Source organism: Lissotriton vulgaris, chromosome 1_1 (genome assembly GCF_964263255.1).
Source record: "Lissotriton vulgaris chromosome 1_1, aLisVul1.2, whole genome shotgun sequence".
NCBI lineage: Eukaryota > Metazoa > Chordata > Amphibia > Caudata > Salamandridae > Lissotriton > Lissotriton vulgaris.
The window spans coordinates 627,964,524-627,983,237 of NC_141685.1; the positions used below are offsets into that span (position 1 = coordinate 627,964,524).

The 18,714-nt window shown below is 45.0% G+C and overlaps 1 protein-coding gene across 1 annotated transcript in view; it reads right to left on the reverse strand.

Moving 5' to 3' along the window:
- ADGRL4 (adhesion G protein-coupled receptor L4) overlaps window positions 1-18,714 on the reverse strand; it is a 658,778-nt gene that overhangs the window by 594,347 nt on the left and 45,717 nt on the right. The gene's annotated exons all lie outside the window — the stretch shown is intronic.

The following is an 18,714-nucleotide window of genomic DNA, read 5'->3' on the forward strand; positions in this document are numbered from 1 at the left end:
TGTGACCCCTCACAACCTTCTGGGACCCCAACCAACTGAAAACCGGAACGTCAGGAATGATTTTTTAGTTCTTCAAGCTTGCTTTCCAAAAATGTTTTTGTTTTTTATCCAAGGTTTCCTAATGTTGCATCAAATTCATCTGATCCTCAAGACGTGATATCCTGTTCTCTTACCAGATAGCTGGTGACTGCTTCTTCAATTTTTGACAAGGGAAGTTGCAAGGCTGCCATCTCATTTGTGTGTGTCACTTTCATCTCACGTATCTCATTGAAGATGAAATTTAACATGGATTTAATGACACATTGAAAGCTGGCCCCGGCGTCTGAGGGCTGGATCCCAGTGGGCGCTTCCGGAGCCAGCTGAATCCAATCTTGACTTTCTACTACGATCGTTTTCTCTACCAGAGAGAATGAAGCCTGACCATCCCTCAAATCCCCCTTAGAGTGATCCAGGGGTCTTGGAGGTAACATCGATGGAGAACTGGTAGTTGTTTGAATATCCAGTGGCCCATCTGCTTGCATTTTTCCCAGAGGTTCTTGTTCTGTACATGGAGGCTGCTCAGGTGGTAGGGGTGTTTTGGGTTTCAGAAATAAAGGATACTCCTTGGTTTTGGTTTGGTATGTGCCAGTGGAATCTTCCTTTGTAGACTCTTGATTTCGGCACGTTTCTGAATTTGCAGGATTTCCTACTGCCTGGCTATCTTCCTGGATGATGGCCTCGCCCGAAACTGAGCCAAATTGAGCCAGAACTAGTCATTCAGCTGTAAGATATTCCTTTGTATTTTCTAGAGAAAGAGTCTCCGATATTTCCAGGGTCTGATCATCACTAGTACCCTTCCCAAGATCCACCAGATTGCCTTCTGAGCTTAGTGGGCTTGATATTATTGCCAAGCCTTGACGAGCTTTCTGCAAGCATTCAGCTCTTACAGTTAATAAGGCTGTCTTCACTTGGGTCGACCGAGTCTTTGATGTAAGCCCCCCACTTGTATCAACATGGGCTAATATGTTGGTGATTTTTAAATGCTTCCCCATCTTGGCAAAAAACAAGTGTCCAAAAACACACTATTATTTCAACCTATTGGAAGCCAGACGGGGAGAGAAGGAAAAAAAACAAAGGGGAACAAAAAAATAAGAAGACTTTACTCCAACGATGCTCAGCATACATGTCTACCCCCACATGGCATCCATTCAGATTCAAGCCCTTCCGTGGCAGCTAGAGCTCCAGATAGGCCAGCAGGAGACCACGTGCACCAGTACGTTCAGAACATTCTCCAGAACAGCCGGACCCCCGTTACTCGTGGTACTACCGTGGCTCTTCTTCCCCAGCCAGCAGGGGGTCAGGCATGCAAAGGAACTACAGCGACGGTCTGCAACACATCACTCGAGGGAACCGCAATCCTCTGTCAAACGTCCAGCGGCCACCTTTGTACTGAACAGCAATTAGGTACGTGCCTCAGCCGGCTCTATTACAGGAGGGAGGTTACAGAGGGTCACCTGTGGCTACACGCTGGCGCGATTTGCTGTAGCCATCCCTGCATAGCTATCAGATTTTACTGCACCACTTCTAGGTCGCCAATGCTTCAAAACCCTACGTCTGCCTCACAGCAGGCACACGAATGACACAATGCTATATGTAGTACAGTCCTTTCTCATGTATTGCCTGATTTGAGTCATGTTTGCAACACAACTCCAGCAATGCGTGAATTTTGTGCCAACAGATACGTATCTGTCATTCCTTGCGACATGGAGTGCCGTACATTAAATATGGCACATCCATTGTGTCTCATGGAGGGCACAGTGAAAATTGTTGCATCTCTGTTTTGTCGCAGCAATGCAACAGTTTTCATAAATAGGCCCCTGGTTTTTATTGGCCGGCCAAGTTCTTCTTTAAGAAGTCAACAGAAAGAGTAGTTTATGAAGGTGATTACATATTGCTAGAAGTTACTAAACACGAATTGAATTCCGATCATATCAATTTAATTTAAAGTTTTTTAAATGTTTGATGAAAATGATTTCAAATTAAATGTTGCATCAAACAAATTTCACACGTGGCAGTGCACCAAAGTACTGATGTTTTAGAAATTATAATCACCTGGTAATTGTCAACTAGTACAGCTACCTTTGAAAACAAAGTTGCATTATTAATACAGATTTATATATGATTAAATGCAAATATAAATAATTCTTCTCTACAAAATGCACACATTTTGATAAAAGCATCCTTTTAATTGTGCCATGTGTATGGTACTAGAATATGGAAACCAACATATTATCTGACTTTACACAGCATCCTAAATATCCTTTACAAAAATACCCCCTAATGGATTTATTAACATCAAATTTACACCTGATGAAGCAATGTTTTTATAAAGGGTATTAAGGACAGAATATTTATGTCAGGTTATATATTTTCCAATAATATTCTGCCATACCCTTGTATACTATCTCTGCCCAGGCCAATTGCAAAAGACAAGGCAGTAGTTAAATACTAGTTTTAAGAAATGTTTTCAAACAGCAGCCAACCTGGGCAGTGGCATAACAATAGCTCCCACCGCCCCTGGAGTGTGGGGGGTGCCAAGATCCAGGAGTTACGGGCAACGGGCCATGGACTCGGTCTTGAGTGTGGGGGCCCTCTTCATGTACTTTGCTGGGGGGGGGGCTTCAAATTTTGTGACGCCACTGAACCTGAGCATAAACATAAAATATGCTCTAAAGAGGCTTCCTATACTAATTTTCGGCCAAGGATAATGTATAGTTTTGTCAATATTAAAAGTTGGATGGAGTTTATGCTCTAAATTCTATAGGAGCTCTTTACAAGCCAACCCCTCTCACATTAAAAATGATTGTGTCACTTCTCTTTGCCAAATAGGCCTTTGGTGTCCACCAACCATAGGTGGGAATACGTTGATTCTGTTTAAAACACTGCCTTACTCTTGTAGGTTGAGGTTAAAAACGAGGTTTGCAAAATATCACCCCGATTTTAAGCCACTGTTTGTGTAAAGTTTTCCATCTGAGTTGACAAAAACTTTTTTTTACTCACGTCTGCAAATATAGCACAATAATGGTGCCCCACAACGTTAATGGGATCCCTCAGCCAGAGAATTTAAACCATAGTAGCCTGGGTCAACTCAGAGACTTTTATTAAGTCAATAAATGAGGCACATAGTGAGGAGCTCTTATGACATATAGTGAGTTGAGTTGAAATACATCAAGAACAGAGTATCTTCATTCCCACTATGCTGCTTAGAGTCAGTTGGAAGAAAATGGGAAAAACTTTATACTGAACCAATATTTCCAATGTTTGAAGTAGCACCTAATTTTCCCTCTACATCGAAGGGTCTGGCTGCTTGCAGGATGAGTCATAACTTACTTGATATGGGGTGGAGTTGTCACCTATCAAAGTTGCACTTCAAAGGCACTGGTTCAGATCACACACAAAGAACTTAATTCTAGCTTATTGCACCCCCAGGCAGACCTAAACCCGGGCAGGGCAGCAGGAAATTTCAGACACGCCTGTGGGTGGAAACTCTAGAATCTTTATCCACTTCAAAGTGGGAACCAGGTATAAATATAGGACTCTCAGACCCACTCTTCAGATCTTTCTGGAACTGTAGAAGACTCACACTCGCAAAAAGGACTGCTTTGCTACCCTGCTGCCCGAGTGATATGGGCTAGACCTGCACCTTGAACCCAGGACCACCTGAGTGACTCCAAGGGATAGTTCCCTTACCTCATGATCAGAGCTTCATGGACAGAAAAGGCTTCAACTATCCCGAATCTGGACTCTGCCTGCTGTGAGTTCTTACACCCCCGCCCCCAAGTGGTGCTGCTCCAGTCCTGAATTCTTGGAAGTGAGGCTAAAGGTGTTCTAACAGCTCAGCTTTGAACTTCACCACAAGTGATGGAGAATGACACAAAACTGATTTAGCCTCAAAGCTCCTCATCAGTACTGATGCAGTCTGACATAGCCTTGATACAAGACTGCATCACAGCATTATCAGTTTCTCATCAAAACTGAAGCAGTGTGATGCTGCATTGATGCAAGCCCGCATCACAGGCCTTCTTGCTCATCAGAATGGCAATGTTTGCTCCATTCTCTGACTTGGACCTCACATAGCTCCTCAGATCTGCCACTGCAGAGCGCAACACTCAGCATATTGGACTTAAGGTGCAATTATCTACAGGCCTAGCTTGAGATGTCCTGTGGCCGGCCCACAATGCAACACTGTTGGCCTGACCTTGTGACTTTGACCTTATCTATAAATAACAGTGGTTGCCGCTTTATGATTCTTGGCACTTGATTTGCACATAACCTTTAAAATGTCATGTCTCTGGTTGTACTAATTGTATTTTTGCACTTTGTGTGTCAAATAATTTATTAAAATGTATTCTATTTTTCTATATTGGTTTCAGAGTTTTCATGTGTTGGTTGTCCACTTCATTGCTGTCTGTGTGCTGCCTAAATACTTTACATATTGCCTCTAAGTTAAGCCTTCCGTCCAAGCTATCCCTTTAAGGTAGATGTCCTGCCTTATCCAGGCAGCGAGCGGTTCAAGGGAGAGTGCGAATAAGAGGGGCGAGAGAGGGCAACCCTGTCTAGTCCCTCTCTCAAGGGTGATGATCTCGAATGCCCTACCATTTACCACCACCTGGGCCAGCGGCTCAGTGTAAAGGAGACGGATCCATGATATAAAATTAGGCCCAAAGCCCAATTTATAAAGTACAGCGATCATGTAGGGCCACTCTAAGGTGTCGAATGCCATGGTGGCGTCCAGAGAGACCACCACCGCATCTTCTTGCAACCTGTGTCGTTGCCCGAGTACCCCGTTAAGGTGTTGTATGTTAAGTGCGGTGTTGCGGCGGGGCATGAACCCTGATTGGTCCTGATGGACCAGGGTGGGTAGGACCGGCTGGAGTCGATTAGCCAGTGCTTTGGCGAGATTTTCGGCTCCGCGTTGAGCAGCAAGATCGGTCTGTATGAAGCACAGGACTCCCTAGGTTTCCCCTCTTTAGGTATTGCCACTATAGTTGCTATGTGTTGGTCCCGTGGCAACTGTCCCTCCTCTTTGCTTCTATCGAACATGCATTTTAGGTGTATACTAAGTGCATCTGGCTTCAGTTTGTATAGCTCTATTGGGAGGCTGTTGGGTCCCAGAGCTTTGCCCGGGCAGAGGTCGGTGTTGCACGTTGCAGCTCAGCGACTTCGAGCGGGCTCTCCAGGGCTTCTCGGTCTTCTTCCAACAGGCAGGGCATTCGAATGTCCGTCAGGAGGGCTAAAGAGTCCTCCTCTGGACTTTCCGACTCCTTGCTATAAACCTTCTTATAGTGTCGTGCAAATTCAGCCACTATCTCCCGGGGTTCGGTTACAACAGTCCCTGTGGCCGTTTGGATTTCTGGCACTACTCTACTGGCCTGTTGTTTATTATCGAGCCATGCTATAAGTTTCCCAGCTTTGTCGCCCTGGTCTTATAGCCTTCCCATCTTATGTCTGGCTACTGCTTGAGCTTCCTCTGTGACTAGCTCCTTGTATTCTGCTGTTTTGAGCTGCAGTCTATGTTGTACGTCAGGTGCCCCAGCTTCACGCACTTCCCTCTCCAGCTTCTCCAGGTCTGCTTCCATGGCGGCAACCTGCCTCCCTTTGTCTTTCCTCTTTACTGCAATGACCGATAACGCGTCCCCCCTGATCACGGTTTTAAATACCTCCCATAGGGTAACTGGGGAGTCCACCGACCCTACGTTTGTGTCAAAGTATTGGGTAATTACCTTAGTTAGTTCCTTCCTAGTCTCCTCATTCTGTAGGTGCCAAGCGCTTATTGGTGCAGTGCAGCCCTCACGCCTAGTCCCCAACGTTATATGTGTAAAAGCCGGCGAGTGGTCAGATATGCCACGGGTAAGGTGTTTTGCTTCCTGCACTGTTGTGTCGTGTTGTAGTAGAGTGAGGATGTTGTCGAGGCGGGAGAATGAGCGATGTGGCCCGGAAAAGAAGGTGAAGTGAGTATCTGCTGGGTGTATCAGCCACCAGACGTCTGTAAGTCCGAAGGCATCTAGGAAGTCCGCCAGCCATTTCTGCCCTTGTGGTATGTCTCTGGGAGGATGCCTGTCCAGGGTGCCTGACACTACAGCATTATAATCTCCTCCCATTACCAATTGTCCGTCAGGGAGGGAGAGTGGCAGTTTGCCCAGAACTGCGTATGCCTGAGTTTGGAGGCCCGGTGGGATGTAGACCGAGAGAAGGGTCAGGTGATAACCTTCCCATCTGCCGGACACTACTGCAAAGCGGCCCTGAGGGTCTGATTCAGTGTGGTCTATGTGTAGGGGCAGGGAGCGGCACAATAGGATCCCTACACCCCTGGAGCCTGAGGTGAAGCCAGAGTGAACTGCAAGGGTATATCCCCATCTGTTAAGGGCCTGACATGTGTTCCCCATGAGATGAGTTTCTTGTAGCAGGACTGCGTCCGGCTGGTACCTTTTAATGAATTGCAGGACTATGGTGCATTTGAGTCTGTCTCCCAGCCCGTTGATGTTCCAGCTCAAAACTTTGAGACTTTTTTCCCATCTCCTAGCCATAACTGTTACTGTGTGAAGTGGCTTGTATCTGCATCATGGTGCCCGGGTGGATTCTTACATTGCTAACTACACATGACTGTAAAACCTTCCCAACTCCCCTGCCCTCCCAGCTACCCCCCCATCATTCATGCTTAATGCAAATATCGATCATCATTGCAGTTGTGGAACCTCCCATTCCCTTTCCCCCAACTTCGTATATAGTACCCTCCCTCCCCCGTGAAACAGTCCCCCCCACCCTGCTCCCTGCTCAGTGGGTCTTCAAACTACCCAGCACCCCAATTAGCAGAGTGCCTGCTGCCCAACCCTACCCCGGAGAGAGGCGCCCCCCCGAGGAACTACTTGCGGGAAAACGTTGGCCGGCCCCCTCCTTGGCCGCCCTTCCCGTGCTGCCCCATTATGTTATTTCCTCAGGTCTGAAGTATTGTGAGAAGCTAGTAGGATGTCTCAGAGTCCCAGGTCAGACACGCAATTACCCACTTACATCAGCCCCAACAGTACACTGTTTACGGTATACGGTTATACGTTACTGTTCGAAGAATCACGGCGCCAATGTCTGTGTCTTCATCTCTCTGTGTTGTCCCCGGGAAAATCCCAATGGGGACTGTTCGTCCTGGAACGCCAAGATCGCTGGCTCAGTTCTTCTCCTTCCATTCTCCCAGTCGCTGAACCAGGGGAGGCACCCCTGGGTTCCCTCCAGTTGTCGATGTCTCCACCCGCCTGTACCTCCGGTGCCGTGGCGTCCAACCACTCCTGGACCGCTGCCGGCGAAGTGAAGAAGCGAGATTTACCTCCCGAAATTATTTTCTGCTTAGCAGGGAAGAACATCATGTATTTTAATCCTCGTTCACGAAGTGTCGCCTTGACCCCTTGGAAGGAGCGTTGTTCCTGCTGGACCTGCAATGTGAAGTCTGGGAAGAATCGGACCGTAGCCCCTTCGTACTGTATGTATCCCTGTTGTCTGGCGAACTGGAGGATCGCGCCGCGGTCCCTATAGTTCAGTACTTTAGCGATGATTGTTCTCGGTGGGGCCCCTGGTTTTGGTCTGGGGATCAGGGCTCGATGGGCCCGTTCGATGGTAAAGATCTTCGATAGTCTCTTGGGCTTTAGGTGGTTGAGGATTAGGTCTTCCAGAAACAGCTCAGTGCTGTCCCCCTCCAGTCCTTCCGGTACACCTACCACGCGGATATTGCTCCTTCGGGCCCTCCCTTCCTGATCCTCGAGCTTCATCGCCATTTGTCGTTGTTAGTGAACGAGTTTGTTCACCCTGTCCTCCAGCCGTTTCTTAGAGGCCTGTAGCGTGTTTATCTCCCCTTCGTTAGTCTTGGACCGCTCTGTGGTTTTCCCTAAGTCTTCTCGTAGCAAATTTACCTCGATGGAGATCTTATCGATTTTTGTCTCAAGGTTGGCACCTAGGGTCTGGATTGCGGTCATGATGGAGGTCAGGGATGGTTCCGTCTGATCCTTATTTTTCTTTGCCACCCCGGCGGATTGCTGCTGCGTTCCTGTCACTGCATATTGGTCCAGCTTGTTGGTTTGGGTCACCATTCCCCCTCTGGGCTGCATGGTGAAGCAGGGCACTTTGGTGTTGGGCGTCCGCGCCTTCCGCCTGGGATAATGCCTTCTTCTGGCCTGCGCCGGCTCAGGGTCTGGTCTGCAGAGTTGCCAGCGACCGGGTTGCCACACCACTCCCACTGGGAGAGCTCCGGGCCCCCGGCCTAACCACTGTTGTCTGTTGTCCACTTCACGCGGGTAGGTTACTCATTATTTCAGAGGTCTGCTCCCCAGGCAACCAGTATCACTTCTAGCGTTTGGGGCCCTCGCCCTCCTCTGGGTGTGTCGCCTACACCCCGCGCCACCAGCAGACCTTCCGGGGTTCAAATTGCACTGCTGTTTCTGCCTTTTCCCAGCAGGATGATTCGAGGCCCTGCTTAGTATTGATGATGGTCAGACAGCCCTATGGTGTGGTCACGCACGGCTTGTTCGTAGGCCAATGCCACCTCACGAGGATAGCGCCGGGTCTCAGGCCTTCCTTCGGACCCTAAGGTGATTCCCAGCAGTATTTGTTCGTTTCACACATGTCGCCCCCTCCAGTTGGCCTCGATTCCGGCGTCACACATACTTCGCCGGCACCGCCTGCGCCGGCACCGCCGCACTCTCTATGTAGGCCTCAGTCCTGGGCCTCGATTTTGCCGGTTGGCCGGGTCTCAGCCACTCCCTCTGGCACTCGGGTCGCCTGCAGCACCACGCGTTCGTTGTACGCTTGTTGCCCCCTCCAAGGCGCAACCCCAGCGTCGCACTCACTTTTCAGGCGCCACCTGTACCGGCGCCGCCGCAGGACGGCCTCTCTCTCCAAAAAGGCCGCAGTCCTGGGCCTCGATTTTGGTACTAGCGACGCTTGGGTTCCACGCCCTCACCAGGGAAAGGCCGCTGACGCTCCGATCGCGGCGCCTCGCTCCTGAAGGGCCCCGGGGCTCCGCTCCTAAAGCGATTCTACCGGCACTTGCCTGAGGAAGCTGGGGCGCCATTGGCAGCGCGCTCCAGCGAGGATATTCGGGTTGGATTTTAAGGGACAGCCACGGTCACGGCGGAGCTCGTAGTTAGGCGGCCATTTCAGACGGCGCCTGGCCACGCCCCCCAACTATTATAGACTTTCACATAGCTAGTAACCAACTTATGTAGTAGTTTACACAAGAGATAGTGATACAGATATTCACACAGTTTAATCACTATCCCATATATTTAGTGAGACACTTTAAATTAGTCACTTAGACAGTCAATCACAGTGCTACTAAATCCTCCATCCAGACACTTATAGATCCACTCAGTCTTCAATGCAGATTGCTATATATATAATACTTATTTAAATATAGAACCAAACCACATTCACTAGATGATGTCATAAGTGATGTCAGCAGTGATGTCATTTGAGATGTCATCAGTGATGTCGTCAATGATGTCACTGACCATGTCATAAATGATGTAATATGTGACATCATCAGCAGTGGATTGCAGGTGCGCGAGTTATAGTTAGTACAACAAACTATAACAAAGGAATTTCAATGGTTTTGTATGAGTGAAATGTCCAGCTAACTATAACACCCATAAAACCTATGTTTTTTTCAGTGAATATATATATATATATATATATATATATATATATATATATATATATATATATATATATATATATATATATATATATATATATATATATATATATATATATATATATATATATATATATTCCAAAAGGCACAAAGTCAATGAAGTACGCTCTCAGGGCAAAAGCAGGCAAACACCGAAGGTTTCTTTAGTGCTGTTTATTCCACTATATATATATGCCACCCCACCTGGTACTTCCAGTAAGTCCCATTCAGAGGGATTTCTTTGGAGACCACACCCCACTTCTCCACCACTCTACAATTGCATCTCCTGGTGCAGTACTGTTTGGTGAATAAAGCCCTCCTGGTACTTTCAGTAAGTCATACACTGTGTGATTCCTGAGGACTGGTCAGAGGCCCGCCCCATTCTCTACAACTTTGCAAATGCCATTACTACCTAAAAATACCATAGAAATTCATAGAAAAATCCAAAGGGTACATGGACGTTATAGTTAGGATATACCATTTTAATCACTCACTGATTCATAGATCTGCAGACACATCTACTCACTCACCCATACGGCCACTTATAAACCTACTCACTAACTAATACAGCCACTGACATATTCACTCATACACACATACAGCCACTCACACAATGAGTCAGTTACTAATAGAGCTACTCACACACCTACTCATTCACACAGTCAATTGCACAACCACTTACTCACACATGAAGTTATACACACACCCACTTACTTAATCTTGTAGATACTAACACATACTCACTCACCAACACAGTCACTGCCACAATCACAAACTCACCCATACAGCCACTCTCAGATTCACTCACCCACCCATAAAGTCACCCATATACCCCAATATTCATCCTATACAGCCTTTCACATACCCAGTTACTTACCCATATACCACTGACACATTCACTCACCCACACAGCCATACACACACTCACTCACCCATACAGCCCCTCACACACACACAACCACTAACCCATACAATCACTGATTCACCCACTCACACACCCAAACAGGCATTCACACAGCCTCTCACCCACCCACACAGATACTCAGACATCCATGTAGGTACTCAGACAACCAATCAATCACCCATGCAGCCACTCATGTTCCCACTCACACATGCATTCAGCCACTTAGACACCAACCGAGACTGATAGAAACATTCACACAACTAGTCACTCACCCATACATTCACTGAGACACCTAATCACTCAGTTATATAGTCAGTCATGCACCCACTTAATCATCCATGCAGGCACCCATTCACAAACTGATTCACCGCTACAACTGTATATATATTTAACACGCATAAATTTTTTTAAAACACTCAGAGTCACTGGATGATGTAATCAGCGATTCTTTGAGATGTCATGAGTGATGTCAGCAGTGATGTCACTGACCATGTCATGAGTGATGTGATACATGAGGTCATAATCAGAGCTTTGCGGGCGTGAGTTATAGATGGCTGAGCTAACTATAACTGCTGAATTTCACTGGTTTTGTATCAGTGAAACCTGAGCCTTAATTCAACGTCCCTGTAACCTTAGGTTTTTTCAGTAAATCAGATTGATAGACAGACAGACAGACAGACAGACAGACAGACAGACAGATAGATAGATAGATAGATAGATAGATAGATAGATAGATAGATAGATAGATAGATAGATAGATAGATAGATAGATAGATAGATAGATAGATAGATAGATTGAGAAACGAAACTGTACACAGGCATGTTCATTTTTTTTTATTAGGAATTTTGAGGAAACCTGTCAATAAGCACTTACTATGATTGTTTTACCACAGTAGGAACCGTAAATAACAAGTAGTGTTAATACACAATTGAATATTTTTCAATATATCAGCATAAGAAGGGTGAAACATTGTTCTGATGAGGCTTAGATTCAATCTCGTGACATGCCGAGCCACAATATAGCCAGCGAGAGCCTAACTCATTGAGTTGGCTTGCTAGAAAACTATATAAAAATGAACGTATTCCAAGGCCGTCCATTCCAGCCAATATAAGCTATTCCCACTTTACACCTCAAATCCTTGCCGCTCATTTCCCTCATTCATGGTTTTACTTTCTTGTCCGCAAATCTGTTTACAATGTGGGAAATGTATAGAGTGTATTCACAGCACAGTAATACTAATATGCAGCATTGCAAATGAGGTCTGCAGTGGCGCACGTTATAAGTGCGTGCAGTCAATCACAATTACTTTTTATTAGAGGAATGCAGGCTTTCCCAGGCAGTGCTATCTATAGTGCACAGAAGACACATCAGTCTGTGAGCTGATATATTTACAGCTTCTTAAGTGGCTTTTCCACATCCTTTCAACCTTCTGGGTTTGCAGCTGATTGATTTCACAGCTACAAAACAGGATGAGCGGGGCTTTCCTGGAGAAAGAATGTGAACAGAGCTTGGCTAAGCCAAAAACATTGTAATTGAACAAATAAACCCGCATTCTTGTTTAAAAAAAATAAAAAATACTGGCGACACCATTGTTTCTGTAAGAGAGCCCGCTGAAGGTCCTTAAGCATATAATAAAGTAGTGCGTTTAGGAATGTTGCTGTACGCTTGAGGGACACTTGGGTACATGTGATACTTTAACTACTGTGGAAAGTTTCCTTCCTTCCTTTGTGAGTCATTCATAAATAACATTACTTAGCTGTAGGTGGAGGTTCTTCTGCTGCTATTTAGGGAACAGAACATATATTTGTTTGCCGCTAACTTCACAAGTATTATTAGTTTGTTTTGTGAATTATACAGTGGACATGCTGAGCAGAAGATGCCCTGAATTAGCATTTCCTCCTTACAGCGCTTCAGTAATTATCCTTCCCGAGAAGGTGGGAAATACTGCTAAAGGGTGAGAATTGGCAGACGTGGCGCTGCCTAAAATCAACCTGTCAGCTGCGTGCTACAAATGTAGACTTAAGGCATCGCCAATATCACCCAGTATCCAAAACGTTCCGATCGGTAATTCAACTGGGCTCCCAAATAAATGTTGTATTCAACTGCACCGATTGTTTTCTCTAAACAAAGCCCGAGGATTAAGGAAAGTAATTGTTACAAAGAGACTTTCATTGATAGCAAGACACAAGGAGCCCTACTCTGGCAGCAGGTCGTCAGAGTGATTGCCAGATTTATATCAGATTCGCCTTTGAACATGAAAATAAACAGGTGTTTAGGGAGAAGTTGTAAAGCAAGTCTTCTTGTGAGTCTGCTTCAGGGTTTTCCAGAGCTGTTCTTGAAAGCCATTAAACGCTCTAAATATGGTGGGCATCAGGGCAGAGTGGGGTCTGAAGGTAAATTCTTTGAATGGGATGGACCTCTTGGTGTATCCGACCTTCAATCCATTGCGGTAGGCCTGAAACTGTGCCTAGGTTGCTACAACTCACAAAAACGGTGGTTTTCAATGCGCTTTACTTTTTCCAGTCGCTTAAAAAAAAAAAAAAATCACGTAATATCTCCAGTTACCCATATCATATTTTTAAGATCTTGGTATCTTTTTGCTCATCATTTTTTTCTCCATTTATCTAAATAGAACTTTAATTTTTATATTCTCTCATTGAAATTGTTGCCACTGCTTAAACTTAACACACATACACTTCTCTGGGAATCTGGGAATTTTCATGCTGCTTGTCCTATAACTACCAGGGGACCTTTTACAGGCAGGGCGCACTTTTTCTGTCTGCGCCTCGGTGCACTTTAAAGGTGGGCCGGGTGCAACTAGGCAAAGTTCATCTTATTTGGAAGATTACACTGCCCTCAGGGTAGACAAAAACTCATGCTTCCCCCAGGACAGAGCCTTCAAAGAAAATACAGCTTCCAAGAGTGTAGAGAGATCCCCTTGTAGGTCGCTGCAGGTGTTATGTTGTGTTATGTTACAAGTTGCTTATAAAGCGCAAGTACACCCAGGGGTTTCATGGCGCTGTTGGAACATACAGAGAACAAAGGATGATTATACTTGCGCTCTTATAAACAACCGAGTTTTAAGCGATTTCCTGAATTTGAATAAGTCTGTGCAGGAGCAGATCTCCAGAGGGAATGAGTTCTAAAGTCTGGTGGCCAGGTATGCAAACCGTCGTCCACCTTATCGTTTCCAATTACAGGTAGGAATGGTCAGTAGCTGGAGATGCGTTGAAGGAAGGTTGCGGGAGGGGATGTACCTCGTTAGGAGAGTATTGATACATTTAGGGCTCTTGCCGTGCAATGATTTGAGGACCAGACATGCATGGGTAAGCATGCAGTTGATTTTCCTAATCTTTCGAAGCTGATGGAAGCATTTGGAGACCACTGAACCTACTTGGTTTTTTAATGAAAGGTCACTATCTATAATGTCCCCGAGGCTCTTTACCAAGGTAGTTGTTACTGGTGGGGAGCCCAGTTCCGTAGGCCAGTACTGTGGGCCCCAGAAGGTCTTGCTCTTGCCTGTGAGGAGTAATTCCGTCTTACTAGGCTTGAGCTTTAGATGGTTTAGATCCATCCATTGACGGATAAAGTGCATAGTGGTCTGGAATGAGACCACTGACTTGGGTGAATTATCAATAGTGAAAGTTACCTGAAGATCGTCGGCGTAATTGAAAGTTGTCACGTTAATTTTCTTCAGTGATTGAATAAGGGGGAGGAGGTATAGATTAAACAAATGGGGAGAAAGCGAGGAACCTTGTGAAACCCCACATGTTGTAGTTAGCTTTGGGGCTGTAAATGTGACCAGAAGCACTGATTGAGTGCAATCTTTAAGAAAGGAGCTGATCCATCGGAAGGCCTGACACTGGATGCCAGCCTTTCTGACCCGGTCTTCCAAAATATTATGGTCGACTGTGTCAAACGCGGCTGGCGGATCTAATAGTACCAGGGCCTGAGGAATGTCTTCGTCCGCCTTTTTGTGGAGGTCTTCCAGAACTGCCAGTATCACTGATTCTGTCGAGTGGGCGGGACGGAAGCCCGCCTGATGAGAGTCTAAGTAGCCAGAATTGGACAAGCATTTTGCCATATGTGCTTTTAGCACTTTCGCCAGATAAGGGAAGCAGGGAGATCGGACAGTAATTTGAGAAATTCAGGGGGTTAGCTCCAGGCGTTTTTAAGAGAGGGACCACAGACACGTTTTTAAACATGTTGGGGACATAACCCTGAAGACATGTGGTGGGCAACAGTCCAAAGGCGAGCCGGATTTCACTTTGGACAGCAGGTCCAGGAAACCTTGATTGCTAATAACCGGGAAGTCATCCAAGGTAAGGGAATTAGTAAGTGGGTCAAAGCAGGTCTCCTTCGCAATTGATTTGGGAATGCCAGCTTTGATAGTGGCTATTTTAGCCAGGAAGAAGTTGTTTAAGGAGTTACAAAGATCTTGGGTGGGAGTGGGAGAAGGTGAAATTCTATCTGTGTTAGATAATTCATTGACAATAGCAAAGATTTCCCTTGACCCGTTGGAAGAGTTGAGGATTGTAGACGAATAGTGTGAAGCCTTTGCTATACTTAAAGCTTTTTTATATTCCTTCTGCGCTAGGGAGTAGGTCTGCCTGTCTTCACTGGAGTAATTTCGTCGCCACCTGCGTTCTTTTTGGCGGAGTGCTAATTTCTGCTCTCTTAGTTCTGAAGAGAACCATTTGTGTGCCTCAGAGCGGCGAGCCTGTTTAAGTTTTTTTTGTGGGACATGTGAATCTCTAGCTGCCGATATCCAAGTTGAGATATTGGCTTCTAGGAGGTCCAGATCAGAGTCTAAGGAGACCGACTGGTTGTTAAGGGTGTTCACAAAGTCTTATTTATTTTGTGAACCCCATGCCCTGATCATACCACCTTCAACCGGACGGATCTTATTATCGATGGACATAGTTATTGACAGTTGAAGTAATTAATGGTCCGACCATATACAAGGTAGGATCGTAAGGGGGGATACTGTAATATTGGTTGACCAGACCTGATCAAAATGTGACATTTGTTATGTGTCGCTGTGGTCACATGCTGATGGAAGTTCAAGTTAGTTAAAAGTTCAGTTAATTCCGTGGAATGGGGCCCTCCTTATGGGTCATTCAACCAGTAGTTTAAGTCGCCCACTAGCAGAATTTTGGTGTAGTTAGTTGCAATATTGGCCTTTTGCTCGCTCAGCTGTGAAGGAAACTGCGGCATATAGTGTGGGGGCCTGTAAATCAGAACACAGATTAATGGGTCAGATTTAGATTCTAGCTTGATGACCAAGTTATCCACATCAGGGAGATCAAGAGGGGTAATAGTGGTGAATTTGTAGTCATGCTGTACGATTGCTGCAACTCCCCCATTGGTTTTGCCAAGTCGGTCTGCATGGAGTATGTAGTAATCATTGGGTAATGCAGCCAGAATATCCGGTGTAGAATCAGATTTCAGCCATGTTTCTGTTAGAAACAGAATGTCTGGTTTATCCGCTGAAAGTAGGGAAAAAATGTCTAATTGATGTTTTATCATTGATCGCGTGTTGAGATAATATATCTTTAACATTCGGTTATTGATTTTATGTTTAGGTGTGACTCCACTAACCTGCAAGGGGAAGTCTGGGGGGGTCCATGGGACCTCCTTTCCCCCCTCCAGAGGGCTGCCTTTAGGAGGCGCACATAAAGTGCACCACCTGTTTGTGAAGCACTATAAGTGCGCCTTTTAAAAGCACTTTTGCCTCTGCGCCCATGTCGGAGGTAAAGAGATTCCCTCATGTGCATGTGGCCACTCCCCAATGTAAATGAGTGAATGCCCTCTCTAAATAGCAATGGCGCACATGCTACATGTGCACCAGTGCTATCTGTATTACAGATGGGCAGCACAAGCATATACGGCCCCTTCTATAATATCAAAGTGCCCCGGGGTGCACATAGTGGATACAAAAGCATGTTGCACTCCCAGGCACTTCTGCAATATTGGTCCAGTTGTTGAGCAGAGATTCTCTCAGAACTGTGTCTTGACCTAACCAGATTGTGCTTATTATGTTGATACAGGTCACCCCCCTCAAATTATCAACTGTATTCTACAGCGCACAATCAGCACTTTAATGTTTTGGAATTATAGAACTGGCTGCAAGCTGTTTTTGTCTCATCAATAATACCCATTCTAAAGTAAGTACCCCTGGAATGTAAAATGGAAGTTTCCTCATTTGCCTGGGAATGTGACAGCAAGCAAATGAGAGAATGTCTGTGGATATGCAACTGCACATAAGTGCTGAATGATTAGCATAGTTGCTAGAAAATGAGTCATAATTTGTGTGACCTGCACAAGTAATGAGTTTACATTTGTCATTCACTGGGAACCAAACACCCCATTGTGGTGATTGTTTCTCATTGGGTAGCAAAGCGGAGCAGTCCAAAGCTTACTAAAGGGAGGTGGTGTGGGCTAGTAATCACCATTCTCAAATATACTGAAATAACACTCAGTAAATGATTGTCCAGTCTGTGGTTTTAAAAAAAAAGTAAATTTCTTGCACACACACTACTCAATACTATGCAACAATTTAAAAATATACACAAGCTGATGAATTACTTCTGGATGACCTTCTGTAATCACTCTAAACACTTCAAAAGAGAAGTCTCGTTCAACAAATCACATGTCAGAAAATTCACTTGTATTTGAATGCAATAATTGGGATATCACTTTGAATGAATGAATTTAATATGGGCAATAAAGCATGTATACTTTGCCTACAGGTGATTGCCAGCGTAATTACTTCATTAAAACATTCACAAGAAAAAATGTCTAGGCATGTCTAGGTGATTTGTGTCATCAAATTTACCCTAAGCATGAAATACACACACTTTCAACAAAGCCCCTGAAGGCAACACAGTTATGATCACAACATCTATGTAATTATAGCCCTTCACCCCTGGAGGGTTTTAACAGCATACATTGTTTTTATCAGGAACAAAAATACTGCACTTTAGTATTAAATCTGTCTATTAACAAGTGAGCGCATATACAAGAATTGCTTATAATAAATACTGCACTTTAAACACTGTTTGTTTAAATGCACACATATGTCATTACCACCTTTCACCCCAAGAGGTCGTCTTTCAACATGAAAATTCATATTGAATAACTTTAGGCCACAAAGATTGCAACCATAATCTTTGCCCTCAGAGGGCACATAGTGCTGACACTGAAGAACAGAAGCTCCAGCATACGAGGTGCTTTAAATTAGGCAAAACCCTTCAGGGGTTATCTTTCCAAAGTATTAACATGAGAATGGGACCCCCTCTATTATTACTGTAATGGTCAGGGAAAGAGAGCAAAACACTATCAAAAAATATTCCCCCTTGACCTCTATAATTTTTTGACGATACACATCCAACACTTTAGTTATTGTATTTCAATACATAAGGGCAAACATCAACATTTTTTTAAATTTTATAATTTTATTATTTTTTTGTTATATTTCTTAGTACAAAAATTTCTCATTTATCAGTTTGTCACATCAATTTATATATTTTCAAAAAACACATAATGTAAAACACACACTACTATAATACAATCAATAAAAAGCCATTCCATGCAGAGAAAACAATATATGAAAAATTATCTTTCCAAAGTGTCAGGCACCTTAGAATAGGTTGATCATTTTAACTGCTTTTCGGGGGCGGCTACGCTGCTCCTGCAGCTCCCCCAGATCTTCTGTACGCCTTTTGGTGACCCCGCTCTTCTGGGGTTACCACAGAGCCAAAACTAATGATTTTGCTAGTAAAACATGGGCAAGCTCCGCAGGGCATTATGGGGAGCCCCTCCCTGCTTTGCTATGAATTTTAGAGCAATGGCTCTTCAGCTCCGCTGGGGAGAGCTGAGTCTTGCTCTTTTTTTGGTTCCATGGGGTAGTGGCAGCTTTGCACTGTAGTTTTACTTTTCTCAAGGTGCCCCCACATGCATCTTGGACGTTGGAGAGCAGCTGGAGGAGCCCATACCGAGGGTTCTTGGTGGATCCCCTCACAGCATGCACCCTTGCATGCTGCCATGGGAGCTGGTAAATTCCTGTGGTCTGCCTGCTATTGTGGGCAGATGTGT